The sequence below is a fragment of the Hesperophylax consimilis genome, chromosome 16 (genome assembly GCF_061612785.1).
Source record: "Hesperophylax consimilis isolate HC1 chromosome 16, BYU_Hcon_1.0, whole genome shotgun sequence".
Classification (NCBI taxonomy): domain Eukaryota; kingdom Metazoa; phylum Arthropoda; class Insecta; order Trichoptera; family Limnephilidae; genus Hesperophylax; species Hesperophylax consimilis.
This window is the reverse complement of record NC_142851.1, coordinates 31,192,275-31,204,974: the sequence shown is the minus strand read 5'-3', so window position 1 is coordinate 31,204,974 and position 12,700 is coordinate 31,192,275. Positions and strand designations below refer to the sequence as shown.

General features: G+C 30.6%; 1 protein-coding gene across 1 annotated transcript in view; it reads right to left on the bottom strand.

The window, feature by feature from the left end:
• LOC149417041 (protein turtle homolog A-like) overlaps positions 1-8,228 on the bottom strand; it is a 1,249,058-nt gene extending 1,240,830 nt beyond the window's left edge. Inside the window, exon 1 of the mRNA XM_089641374.1 lies at positions 8,017-8,228. The gene's annotated coding sequence lies outside the window, so the exon portion shown is untranslated. The remainder of the gene's footprint in view (positions 1-8,016) is intronic.
• Between the last annotated feature and the right edge of the window lie 4,472 nt (positions 8,229-12,700).

Genomic DNA, 12,700 nt, shown 5'->3' with positions numbered 1-12,700 from the left:
AATAAATAAGTAGGTGTTTTTTACTTTGGAAAAAAAACAGATAGTTGAATTACGAAAATTCTTAAGAAAAATATTCTCGTATTTCAGAACAGATTAAATGAATGATGTCAACATCATCCCGGCAGTATTTCTTCTGACGGTCTTATTGTGGAAATCAACCCTTGTAACAATAATTAACGGAATGATTAATTGATGATACGGACCGTGGAGGGCGTGAGTAATTCTGTTATTTTACCAATTCAAATTATCGTTATTGTTTTTCTACGTAATATTGTTTTTATTGGCCGACGTGTCCGGCCAGCTGTAATGAAAACAAATTGTATGGGGAGCCGACACAAATTGTTTATTAATTACCCAACCCTTGTAAATTATACAATAATCACCATGAATTTCTGAGCATTTGAGGTATTTTTATGCGTTAGCTCTTGGAAATTATTGAACGTTTTTGCTTTGTCAGACTCTCAGCAAAATACAACAGTTTTTTTAATGTTTTTCAGATAACTACGCCATAAAAATACATATATCAATTCTATGTATTTACCAACGCCCCTTTAATGGGCGTATATATGGAAATAGTAAAACATGTGATTATCCAGTATTTTTTATACAAAACTCCCGCAGTAATAATATTTTGTATTTATTAAGTGGTAAATTAAAGATGTCCACTAACGCGGTATAATTATTTCCCTTCATAAGTATTTTGGGCAATGAGAAGTATATATATGGGAGTTAGTCCCAGAATTTTCCCACTGAAATAAATCCAGACTTGTAGTAATACGTCTACGAGTATCATTTAATATTTTACATTCCAAGTTAGTAAAAATTGCTGGAATACCTATTTCAAATTTCGAAAACGTTAGAATTATTTTGTGTTCTTTTAATAGCTTGTGTATGAATATTTTAATGTCGGTTCCAAACGGAAAAATTATTATACTCAAGATGATTTCTAACAAACGCAACATACAACAGTTCAACACACTTAATATTGTTGAAAATGCTAACTGTATATTATAACGGCTGCATGAATAAATCACTGATTTTTAAATTGAGAGAAAATAATCTAGGTAGCTACCAAGACAGTGAGCTCTAACGTTATGAAATTTGCAAAACTGCTTTCTTCAGTATATAAAACTGCGATCATAGCTTTGAAATATTCATTTAAGCTATCAAAAAAGCACCGTACTGTTTTTTTCTATATTAAAAAATATATTCGAGTACAGTATCTTTAAAAGTGTATTGAATTTAGAACTGCAATTTAAGTCATTATTTTGATAAGAATACAGAGGAAATAAAATTTTACCTAAAGATTTAAAGATCACTAATCTGAAGAAAAACATTGAAATCTAGTAAGGCATTTTTGGTCTTTTTATATTTGCTAAATTATGTAAAATTTTCTCGCGACGAAGACAGTTTTGCTTTGTCTTGAATTTTTTTGCTGTAGAAAGACACCACATGGTGCTAAAGATATCATTATGCAAGATGGCTACAGTTTCTTGAACATTATTAATCTTGAGATTTTTCCTAGTTTAGAGATAGAGAAAAATATTTTTAAATATGATCAAATCTAAAATTATGCAGAGAAAATGTTGCAACGTACAGTAAAACAAATATTTGATTTCTCCTTACTCCCATCGGCATATGCAGAAATAATGTTGTTCAATGATAGGGGACATAGCGGGAAGAGTATAATTAATATTTCTGTGAACAGCAGTCCTGGAAAGAATGTTTATATTTTCTCTTTTTTTTAAACTAAAACCAAAATTTTCTTTAGTAAGTACCTACCTTCCTTTTTATAAAATATAAATATTTCATGTTTTTTTATAGAAGAAACAGCGCAAGAGTTCTAACTGCACCCAAACGGTATGGGGTTTGTTGTGAGACTGCGGGTAGTAGAAAGGGGAAGGAGATGGTAAATAGGAGGGTTGGATTTTACCTGCCCATTCAAATCTGATCATCAAACACTGCAAAAGTCATTTCAAACAACGTTTCAATTCTGAATGGTGGTCTTACACCAGGGTGATACTGAGAGAATCTTCCGATCTGGAACGTGCCACAAGTATGTATATCATATATTAATGTTGATGGAAAATTTGTAAGGTAACACAAATACATGAAATAATATTTTCTTGCGCACGGAGGTATTTGAACCCGTGACCTCCAGCTTGCTAGTCAAGAGCTGATTTGACAGCTCGTAGTACGATCATTGCTCATGGCACTATTTCTTTGTGTTGGTGTACTATATATTTTAATAATTTGTTTGCAAGACAAGAATAAGCTGTAATTATTATTATATTTTTCAGAAAACATGTTTTAAATATTCGATTTAGCTATTTAAAGCATATTAAATAGTAGCATTCCTTACATTTCATAAAATTCTTTGTAATACAAAAAATGTTCATACTAAAACCAAAAAAACAGTCCTCTTTTTTTTAAACTTTTGAAATAAATATATTTTTTTAAAACTTTTTTTAATAACTTTGAAGTTTTAACCCATCAATGTAATGTAACATTGAAGAAGACGATATTACTAATAAATCTAAATCTAAAATGTTCTTCTAATCTCAGACAAAACGCTTTTATATTCAGAGCTTGTACCCTATACAATGAGTATTTTAATTATATTTACATATTTTCGTGTAGTTCAGGAACATTTAAAAAAGATACCTTAGCTATTTTAAATATTAATTAATAACATACTGCAAGTTATCATGTTGTTGATATGAACCCTGTCCAGTTACAAGTGACTCATTTTATAAACATCTGTTCAGTTTAGTTGTAGGTATATACATATATTGGTGATTATTGGTGTTGTGTGAGGATAAAATTGATATTTTGTAATTTACTTGTGTTCTTATATCCGATGTTATGTTTACTTTATTTAGTATTTTGTATTTTCTGTAAATATTTTTTGCCCACGGGTACTGGACCCTTAGTTTGTTATTATAATTAAATTTTGAAGTGAAAACCTATCATTAATATTATTTGTATTTTTTATAAGTTGATTATTTAAGAATGTAAACAATATGTTGGTTTTCCTAAATGAACAAAATAAAATAAAAAATAAATGAAACATGAACCCGAACAAGACACAGAAAAAATAAAAAGGTGACGGCCTCATCAGGAATTGGACCCGGGATCTTTGTCTTACCGAGACAATGCCTTAACCAACTCGGACATTGTAAGCATTCTTAAAGATGGCAGCCAAAAATATGGATAAAATTAGTTGAAATATTATTGAAATTTCAAAATTTGAAATTTGAGGACGACAAAAAGTCGAGACGATCCCATTACCTGTTTAATTGTCTGGTTATGTTTAGTTTAGATTTATTAGTATTATTTTCTTCTTAGATGAAATAATTTACTTTTTAGTAAATGTTGTTGAATTAAAATTGGTTCAGAAATATGAAATTTGAGATAAGTAACGGAAATTATTGTGAAAAAATCTAAATTATATTATTTTATCGATGATAGCAATGAATCACTTTGTGGCTTGACATTATTATTAAATGAAAAGTTAATTTGTTTTTAACCAATTTATTATAAATTATGTGTAACGTCGAATAGTTTCGGTTACATAATAAATTTCTTCAGAACAGTAATTTTTGCAAATACTGTACAATATTATATAAGTGTGTAATATTGCCCAGTAACTCTATATTGATGAAGGGATATAGCTAGTTGACAGAGTGCATAAAATTATAATAAAGTGACTAAAACAATGTAAGTTTTCATTTAAACTAATTATATATTGTGCATCATCGTATAATGTATACATCACCTAGCGATATGATGTATTGTAGGCGTTCGTTCATCAAAGTAATTGATTAACAAACCAATTGATGAAAAGGTACATAATATTATAATAATTCAATTTACTGATGTCTTTTAATAGATACAATTATTAAATCTGTTAATGTTATTTATTTGACAATACTACAAAAATAGATTTTTCTATCAAATTCTGACCAATTTACATTTTGCAAATTATCTCTAATATTTAGTTATCTAATACGGAATATAATAAATCAGAATCTATGGCGTCAATCAAATTTTTGTAGTATTTTTGTAAAAAATCAACCATTAATGAATATAAATACGACGAATATATTAACAACATGGCGCAAGCTATGGCAAAAACCGGTTCAAAAACATTATCCGAGCTAACAAAATTATAACAGTATCAAATACAAATATCATAAATGATTTCTAAAATAGAAGATTTACTTTAGGTAGGTATATAAACCGTTTAAAATTACCACAATATCAAAGAAATCATAAAATTTTCAACACTCGTCAAATTTAACAACATAATGCCATCACGTAAGACAAGTGATGGCAAGAAAAAACACAAGACAGTGGCTTATATCGCGTGGAAATGTTAAATACACTCGCGGCAAGGCGTGAAAAAGTAGAATAGAAAAAACATAATGCTGCTTTAGGCAAATGTTTACCAGATTCTCGTGTGTGTGGAAGATTGTACGCCAGATAAGAAAATTGTGAACTGTGGAACTCAATAATATTATACACTTGTGGGCCTCTGTTATTTTTTTTAATACGCGTTACGTGTCAAGGCAATAAGTTCTTGGTGTTGTAAGTCAATATTTTTATGTGGAATAATAACGCAATAGTCGATTGTGGATGAGTGGATTAAGATATTTTGTTACTGAAATAACTTCATTCGTTTAAGCGCTCATTTACTTCGTATTTAAATTTACATCGTTACACAATCCACGTTTTGATTTATAATATGTGTACTTACAAGTTTTAATGATATTTACGTAGTTAATTTGGTATATATCTTAAGAATGAGAATGATTTTTGTGATTGTTGGGTTTTGGTAAAAGGTTTACCCTAGTGAAAATTTATTTGAAGATACCCTGAGAAACATATTAATGTGCTATGATTGTAGTTCTTGCAAATATTTATGTAAACTATCAAACAAATAACAAAAAATAAGTACTTTAATTCCATAAAATATTGACTCGTATAAATTTTGGAAAAGGAACTGACTAATATTTATGGTCGTAGAAGTTACTGAAAAAACCCTACTCAAGCCATTAAGTTTTATCATAGAAGTCGCTGAATCTTTCTATCCAAAACCTAGTCCCCCTCAGCGTAGGATCTCCTATTGAGGAGAAATCATATAATATTATCCTTCTCTTTTATAATAGTATTTCATATATGTTCTTAAAATGTAAGAATTATACTATAAATAGTAAACGAAAATTTTTCGGTGATTTTTTTTGAGATTTTTAAAAAAAAAGTTGAAATTTATATTTCGAGGAATAAATGTGAATATTTCGATAATCCATGAATCACCCGTTAAAGCCTTCAAAGCAAAAAGTGTCAGGAAGCTGTTCAATGTATTTCCAAGGGAAAAATCATGAATTTAAATCAAACCGTTGCTATTGGCGAAGATGTTGTTACTGGGTCTGAATACACAAGTACTTTCCAACTAAATACTTCCCTCAGGTCTACGCATTAGTTTTAATAGCTACATGCGTTGGGAGACTTGTATGACTAACGAAAAAAAATATATTATACATCTTCAGTAGCAATCAAATCGAACATCAACCCAGTATATCAAAAAGCCATAAAGTCGTAGCAGGTGATTTGAGTTAAATTCCAAGGAAAAAGTTTTTCTACTTCGCTCGAGAACTTATGAATTTCCTTGAAAGAGCAAAGTCCATTGGATAAGTATTAGTCGTAAGTTGTGACACATGTTCCGCTGAATATTATTTTGTGGTATATTTTCTTTGGAAATTGGCAAAGGACTACCACTCCAATGTAGAAATAATCTTCTTATGGCTTGCCCAGCGACATTTATGTTATTCTCTGCTTTTACAGTATAATTATGTCCATTTTTGCCACGCAGTTTTCCTGCAGATTCATTTAGTTGCATAGTCTCTATACACTGAAATAATTTTACAAGGTAAATTTTTAATAATCGTATTAAACAGTTAATCTTTGCAGTCTTAATAAAGGTAAATTTACAAAGTATTATGTGACCTAAAAAATTATTGATTGTAAGTACAATATCGAGGAAAAATCTGTCTAAATTTCATATCGCTAGCGTTATTTTCGTTCTTGAGTAATTAGTGATAAAAGCATTCAAATACTTGTTATTATTTAAATAGAGTCTGAAAACAAAGATGACAGAACAGATACTCGATTAGAAAAGTTGATTTCCTTGCAATAGACACGGGTACATAAAATAATAAGTCAATTCAGTTTCTGGAGAACAATTCATATAACCAAAGAGGAAATCGATGGCCTAGTGCACATTTATTCTAAGTGTAATTTAAGAATTAATATTTTTAGAATACTCCAGTTTTATTATAAAATGTAAAGCAGCAAAATTATAGGGAATATTTGCTTTTTATCTATTCTAAATGAAATAAGTAATTAAAATTTTCCACAAAACATCTATTTACAAAGTAAGTAATCTTGATAAATGCTTTACACAATACGTGTATTTTCTTAACACTGCACTTAGCACATATGTGCGCTAGGCCATCGAAATTATTGTTGATAAATGAAATAACCGAAGAGAAATTATTAATATTATCAATACCTAAAACATGTACAAGTATTTAGTGACTAAGCAGACACATAACTAGTTGGTGATTAAGCAGACACATAAGTATTTAGTGATTAGGCAGACACATAAGTATTTAGTGATTAAGCAGACTCTTAAGATGTCAAGAAAATAATGAGTTTTGACGAAAAATACCGATGGAAATAATCACGCGATATTCTACTGTTTAATAAAACCATTAAATTATTAAATACGTAGAGAAAATTTTGAAAGATTTTCTTGTATTTCTTAAAGTTTGTTGAATTCACACGATTTTTGAATATTTTGTATGTATTTTCAGATTTACTTGTATTTTTTTAAATTTATTATATGCACATATCTATTATACAATCCATATATGTAACTATATGGAACGTTTGAGATTACACTAACCTCCCCACATTCTGGAATAAAAAATTATATTACTATAATTAAATAATTTATATTACTATCATTTATATTACTATAATAATATGAGCAAATAGAAATACTAAAAAAATTGTAGAAATGTGTAGATTTATCGCGATACAAAATAAAATATTGAAGAAAGGACACAAAAATTGTCTTAACATATATTTAAAGCTAGTAACTATTTATATTTATAACTCCATACTTTAGAAAGGATAAAACGAATTCCTGGAATTTTCGAAAAAAAAATTTTTTCAGTAGAAGATATTCAAGACTAGATTTTCATTTTGCAGCTTATGATATTAAATATATTTTTTTTTGCTTGCTAATTTGTCGGAAGAGTTTTTTACGTGTTTGTATGTTGTTATATTTTTAGCACTTTGAGAAGTTCTTGATAATTATCTTAGTCGTTTTCCTTAATTTAACACAATTTTAATGCCAGGAAAGTAGAATTTTAATTTTTCGCACTCTTTCTTCTCAGGAAAATCCTAATATACCCAAAAAACTGGCAGCAAGTAGTTAAAAAATGCAGATATTGATTACGTTCATGAAATTTTCGGTATTCCTCGTAAGAAATGACTTTTTTTAGATTGTTTTTTAATTCAACTGCATAAAATTTTAAAAAATAACGGGTAATGAATCAAGTATTTTCAAGCGTAGCAAAATTTTTTTAAAAAAAACTTATCGTACTAACAACTGAAAGAAGATTTTCAATTGTACCAAAAATAATTATTATATTAAGTTAGAACCATTAATAACACGTAATATCTCAATCGAAATGATAGTTTAAAAGAAAAGCTGTTGAAAAAATAATTTTCTGTTTGTTAATATTTCTTAAATATCAAAGGAGATGAAATTTAATAAATACATTCAATGTTTTCATCATGCAATTTCCCTTGAAAAAATTTTGTGGAAATTTTATTCAGAACAATTTTATCTCTCATTTTATGACAGAAAAATGCCAAAAACTTGAGTAAACTTGACTAATTGAGATTATTTTATCTAACTGCCTATCACATGGTAGAAATTACCTTTTAAGTGAGATGAAATACCCACACATATATAGTCACACGATTAATCAAATCTCCATATTAATCTCACACACAGATAGAAGACGGACTTTTCACAAAAATACGTTTGCGCGAAACAAAATTCTCTTACGTGACCGAATAACCAAACACTTTTCGACGTTTTCGAGATCGCGACGAAAGGCGACGCAAAACCCAGGGGATGTACGCGACCGACGTCCACGGTTGCCCTAGGCCGACTAGCGGATATTGCATCCCCCGAGCAGGGGGTTCGGAATCACTCGGGAAATCTCGGAAATTTCCGCCGCCTAGAGAACAACTATACGTGAGAATCTGCCAGAAGGCTTTTCATACAGGTGAGTCGGACAGGGGCGAGGATAACTCATATAAAGCTCGGTCCAGGAAAAGACAAATTTTAATAAAAGCAACAAATCGCTCACAAAAATATTCCACCTAACAACACTCGATAAAAATATCACTGTTAAAATAGTATGAACTTTTTAAGGGTTATATTTATATGATAGATAAAGTTTAAGATATTTTTATACCTTGTATTCGACGCTTGCAAAATAATTGGGGTATTTTACAGCGGTGAGCAGACATATGGCCCTGGTAATTTTCAAAGTGGCTTAGGATTACCTACCAGAGGTATAATAGCATTCGTGAAAAGCTCTAACGTAAGGGCAGATTTTTTTATCCATCTGACTGTGGCAAACATTTCGCCTTAAGCTGTAAAGGAATTGCCTTTTCAGGGAGAAAAATAAAACATTTTCGAAATGGATATTTTAAATTTTCTAAGGTTTTGTAATTTCTTAAATTAAAACACGGTAAATAATTTACCCAATTTTTCTTTGTACTTTGTATAAATTTTATTCCAGCAATATAGTTATGCAGGAGAGCTGTGGAATATTTCTATTTCTATATGTATTTCTTGGCTATTTATAGTCAACCGTTAGAATATAATGTCTATCCTATATCTATAACCCATATCTGGGTCATTATGAAGTAAACAAAACATTAGTTTTATTTTGGGTTAAAACAATGACATTGCCAGTTGGTGTCAGATCTAAATCACGCAGACGTGAATTCCACGTACTAATATTTCACTGCTAGAATTAGCTACAAACTGACGAATTACACAATGAGGAAAAAAGTAATTACATTTACACTCAGGAATTTTTGAGGAGTTTAATTCGAATAAGTGTAAATTTAAAAGGAGTAATTTTCGCCATATTTAATTTAGCCATAAGTGAAATTTATGCCATATAACCTTATCTTACTCCCCCCCTCCCCATATCCTCCCCCCTTATCATCCCAACATTCCCACATTGGGAATGCCATAGTCTCACTCGCTCCCGACGGTTGGGAGTAGTTTCCACATACACATTTTATGTAATTTTATCCAAATGTAGGCCTCAAACTGCTCACACTTTTGTCAATGTTACCATGGAGATAGCATAGGAATAAAATAATACCAAAAAATAATGTTATTTTCACAAAACCATTATTAGTTTTCAACTAATATTAGATGTACGAAAATAACGAAACAAAGTATAGTTAATACGTAGCTTCTTTTTAATGAATATCTCATTCTATAAACTGTCACACCAACTCTAAGGGCTGTCACTTTTTACAAAGTTGTCAGGTAACGAACGTGGAAAATGTTTCCACTTAAATGTTGTTGGTAACTGAAATTATTGCGACCTTTTTAAGCTTGCTTGTGCTTGGGTTCTTTGTTTACTAAAGTGTCAGTTGGTTTTTTTATAATCAAATCGAAAAAACATGGTTGCTGAAGAAATTTCTAAAAATACTCCACCAAATTAAATGCTTTGCACTTTTAATTTTTTTTAAAAAGTCATCTTCCTTACAAATGATATTCATTAATGCAAAATATCACCAATGATTAAAAATGTCTTTGAAATAATAAAACATTATCAAACCCTAAAAACCCTTAGCACGGGAAATAAATAAAAAATAATGAAGGAAAATCCTCTACACTCTAAACTTAACAACAGACTTGTGAAAAAATACATTCTGCTTATGGTGAAAGGAACCGTATCTATGACAAGTTTTTTACTCAATAAACAAAGAAAATGTGTTGAAAATAATTAAAATAATAATTTCGTGCCTCACAGCTCTAATTAAAGCTGCAATGAAAAATAAAATCTATTTTATACAATTAGATGCAAATTTTCATTTTCTTATGTGCAATTATTCAAATATTTATTTTTTTATTCATGTTCTCCATAAAACAGTTATGCATCGATATAGTACGGAGAAGATTACAAATTTAAGTATAAAAGGTCGTGGGGAATTTGTGTTGTTGCGTGATATATGTCAAAAGTTGCTGAACCGTTTGTAAATGATATTGAAAATGTCGATGGTAAATGCAGTATCGTTAAGCAGTTGAGTCTTTTGTTGATTGGCGAGTTCTGATAGGCAGAAATCATCGCTCGAGTACAAAAAAGATGCATGGGATCTCCCACGAGTCTACTTGTTAGATACATATTGGTTGATCTCTATCAACCACATAAGAGTCCTAGTGCTTGAAGCTAATGGGACTATGGCATCTTCAATATTGGGTATTTATGAGGTTTTTGGAAGTTGTAGGGGTGTTACCAAAGATCGGAAGTACATGAATATTCAGATCTCGTAACTAAACCAACAGTTTATCCCAATTCAAGCAAAGTTGCGATGCTCAATGGTGATCAGTCACTAGTCACGGATACAGAGATTATATATAACTCATGTTTATTGTAATTATTTCACCTTTCAAAGATGTTAGAAAAACTGCTATACCTCTTATTTTAATTTAAAAATAAAACGATATCATCACTTTTATTGTGTATACCTATTGCCGTGCAGATTTTTCAATTCATGGAGGAACCACTGTGATTGAAGTCATCGATATAACGCTTTATTAAAATAAGGTATAGCGGGGGAAAGCGCTACCACGAGTCTTTTACTGCTAGACCATGAAGGCGACTTTTTTTGGCTTCGCCGCATTGAGCAAAAGTCTGTTAGTTTTTGCCCCTTTTTAAGTACAACATCAGTCAATATCCATACAAAAATTCATAAATTGTTTTATTAAAAAAAAATACTTCTCCATAAATTTTATTACAACATAGTAATAATATTGGGTAAGTTTTTAGATTTTCAAGGCCAAAAGCATTTTTGTTGTTTGTTTTTGGGGTGTTATGCCGTGTTGCGCTAACTCCTTCTTTAGCCGACGTTTCGGACAGCGTTGCAGTGTCCATCATCAGGGCAGATCCGGTAGATCCGAAGATGTGTGATCTTCGGATCTACCGGATCTGCCCTGATGATGGACACTGCAACGCTGTCCGAAACGTTAGTAATAATATTGATTAATTAATCCTGATAAACCAGACGCTTGAGCTGAGAATTGGAGAATTTACATATTACAACCACTTGCGTATATTATTGATTAAAGTTATAAAACGAATAATTTCAATATGATGAATTTTCAAAGCGAAGTTTAAAGTGAAAGTTTAAAGTGAAAGTTTACAGAGTGAAGTTAAGTGAAAAGTTAGACATGCATTTTAGTTTGACATGTATGTTATATTTTATTTTTGTTAAAGTTATAAAATGAAAATTTTAATGTGAAAGGTAACAGAGTGAAGTACCGATACATCGTCGTACAAGTATATGATAGCCACTTTTTGTCATGGTTTTGTCAAATTTTACAATCATTTGTATAATCGGACTATTTCAACGTGCACTTGGACAATCCTTTATCTAATTGGACAATAAAAGTTCAATGTGTTGGCGGTCGGAAAATTTTATAATGCAAAATATCGTCAAATTTTGTAATTTCGACTTTCCCAGTTAGAAAATTATAGATGGCAGCACTTTTATTGCAGCGACTCACCCGGCGGCTATGGGAAGCATGTACTTCAGACATTAGGGTAATAAAACTATCGTATTACGCAATGAGTGTCAGGAAAGAGGGAAAAAATAGAACATAATACAATTTAAAATGGGATGAAGATGTAGAAAGAATAAAGCTAATGCATTTTTATGAGAAGTGCAGAAGTAGAAGCACTCAAGTAGGGCCGCGGAAAAGCTTGCATGACCAAATTGAAAACAGATAAAAAATTCATAAAATGGATTTGGCTGAATCTAGTTCGTATGCACCGCGCGGGACGGAGCAGGTGAGGTGACTTTACACAGTAGCGTTTGGATTTATATTGAAAGATTCTATTAAAAAATATATATCGATCGCTCTTAGTCAAAAAATTGGTTATGTTATTAATTTTCCTTTATTTCTTAACTAGTTGAAATTCCCGGCGTTGCCCGGGCTGTACGAAGGGGTTTTTTTAAAACAATAAAATATTTTTTTACTTTTGGTATATTGTACGATTTTGCGCTTCCTACTTCTTAAGCTAACAGTTACAGTGTCCATAATTAGGTGTGTTGTACAGACAGTTGGCAAACCAGATGATGTACACTGTAACGTTGCTCAAAACGCTACCTTCAAGTGTGCAAAATTTTATCAAAATTCTGCTCTGGGTGATGGGAAAAGGAAATGAGAGTAGATTTCGGAAATCTCATGAATAGAAAATTTTGTCAATCTCGGAATGAAACTGAAGAAATTTTTTAAAACACAAATTCACGCCGCACGTGGCTCTGATCTTTATAAATAAAGATAATTGAATAGATATTTTGA